Below are 2,500 nucleotides of genomic sequence, written 5' to 3'. Positions count from 1 at the left end.
CGTATTTGGTTTAAGTATGTGCAATGAAAGCGTCGTTTAAACCTCCCGAGGGTTTAAAACGAGATATATTTTTTAAACGTCGTTGAGCGAGGTCGTGTTTTGTGTGTCGTCTGCTAGATGTGGCCTTACAGCTGATATGGTGCGAATCGCCCACAAAATTGGAAAAAGGAGGGGATTTCGCCTTATCCTTATTTAACCCCATTAATTCCCGCTGATAAATAGAATGGCGCCGTTGCCAAGAAGTGGCATGGCCGTAGCCTTACGTCGAGCTATATAGGATAGATAAAGTGAAAGGGAGAGAAAGAGAGAGAGAGAGAGAGCGAATGAAGATGGTGGTTGAGGAGAAGAATAGATGATGATGCTTAAGGAAAAATAGTCTAGATATAGAGTGATTTCCTGTATGTTTCCTTTATTAATTATTGTATTTTATTTATAATTGATTTATTTAATGTTATGTCATAGCTATATAGGATTGATAAAGTGAAAGGGAGAGAGAGAACGAGGAGAGAGAGAGAGCGAATGAAGATGGTGGTTTGGGGGAGAAGAATAGATGATGATGCTTAAGGGAAAATAGTCTAGATATAGAGTGATTTCCTGTATGTTTCCTTTATTAATTATTATATTATATTTATAATTATCTTTATTAATGTTATGTCACATAAAACACATTAATTATATACGCATCCGAAGGCCAGTTCGTACCGATATTGGTGCTGGTTGCGTTTTAAAGGTAATATGTTCTTATATAGCTTTGTGATGGGAGATTCTCTTAAGGCAAATGATGATCAGTTTTGAGACTGTGGAAAAATAATAGAGCTTCTCTCTCTCTCTCTCTCTCTCTCTCCTCGCTCTCTCTCTCCTCTCTCTCTCCTCTCTCTCTCTCTCTCACAAACACAATGAGATAAATTTTTTGATCAGCAAGATTTGATCAGGTGTAAAAGACACCCAAAATGTTTAATCACATCCTAGTTTGACAAAGAATTCTCTCTCTCTCTCTCTCTCTCTCCTCTCTCTCTCTCTCTCTCTCTCTCTCTCTCTCTCTCTCTCTCCACACACACAATCAGTGAAGTAAATTTAATGACAGGGAAAAAGATTTGAACAGATGTAAGACACTAAAATGTTCTAGTTTGATGAAGAACTTCTCTCTCTCTCTCTCTCTCTCTCTCTCTCTCTCTCTCTCTCTCTCGTCTCTCTCTCTCTCTCTCTCTCTCTCTCACACACACACACACACAATCAGTGAAATAAATATAATGACAGGGAAAAAGATTTTGAACAGGCGTAAGACACTAAAATGTTCTAGTTTGATGAAGAACTGCTCTCTCTCTCTCTCTCTCTCTCTCTCTCTCTCTCTCTCTCTCTCTCTCTCTCTCTCTCTCTCTCTCTCTCTCTCAAACATTATTCCTTTTGTTTAAACATTAGTATTCTGTCTGTTTCTTTCTCTGTTGAGCAGCATGAACAGTTATAAGCAAAATGTAAGACTGGAATATTAACTTGAGCTATATCAACATGGCGTATAGCAACATACATAACCTTGTTGACTTCGCCATCTTTATTCGTGTTGTTATTTCCTTATTTATTGTGTTTTCACTATTTCTGTTTAATTATTTGTATATATTGTTTATATGGTGTATTTAGAAGTAGGATAAATAGGAGAAAATATTCTATTATAATAAAAGATATATATAATTTTCCTTCTCTGTTAAATTCTCAGCTTTTTCAAAATCACATTTTTTTACACTTTTTCAAAAGGTAAGCTGATATTTTTCAGGTGCTTCTGTCATATAGGCTACTTGCACATCTGATTCTTTTATCTTTTCTGTTAAATTCTCTGCTTTTTCAAAATCATATTTTTTTACACTTTTTCAAAAGGTAAGCTGATATTTTTCAGCTGCTTCTATCATATAGGCCTAAAATATTCTAATATAATAAAAGATATATATATAATTTTCCTTCTCTGTTAAGTTCTCAGCTTTTTCAAAATCAAATTTTTTACTCTTTTTCAAAAAGGTAAGCTGATATTTTTCAGGTGCTTCCTGTCCTATAGGGCCTACTTGCACACCTGATTCTATTATCTTTTCTGTAAAATTCTCAGCTTTTTCAAAATCATATTTTTTTTACTCTTTTTCCGAAAGGTAAGCTGATATTTTTCAACAGCTTCTATCATATAGGCCTAAAATATTCTAATATAATAAAAGATATATTTATAATTTTCCTTCTCTGTTAAATTCTCAGCTTTTCAAAATCAAATTTTTTACTCTTTTTCAAAAGGGTAGGCTGATATTTTTCAGGTGCTTCTGCCCTATAGGCCTACTTGCACACCTGATTCTTTTATCTTTTCTGTTAAATTCTCAGCTTTTTCAAAATCATATTTTTTAACACGTTTTTAAAAGGTAAGCTAATATTTTTCAGCAGCTTCTGTCATATAGGCCTATTTGCACACCTGATTCTTATATTCCTCTATAGACCTACAGCATCCGATGTAGGCTTAGGACAACAGATA

At 34.3% G+C, this 2,500-nt stretch overlaps 1 long non-coding RNA gene across 1 annotated transcript in view; it reads left to right on the top strand.

Moving 5' to 3' along the window:
* Window positions 1–2,500, top strand: part of LOC137620483 (uncharacterized) — a 15,840-nt gene that overhangs the window by 183 nt on the left and 13,157 nt on the right. The gene's annotated exons all lie outside the window — the stretch shown is intronic.

The sequence above is a fragment of the Palaemon carinicauda genome, chromosome 27 (assembly GCF_036898095.1).
Source record: "Palaemon carinicauda isolate YSFRI2023 chromosome 27, ASM3689809v2, whole genome shotgun sequence".
Lineage (NCBI taxonomy): Eukaryota > Metazoa > Arthropoda > Malacostraca > Decapoda > Palaemonidae > Palaemon > Palaemon carinicauda.
This window is presented reverse-complemented; position numbering and strand designations above follow the sequence as displayed.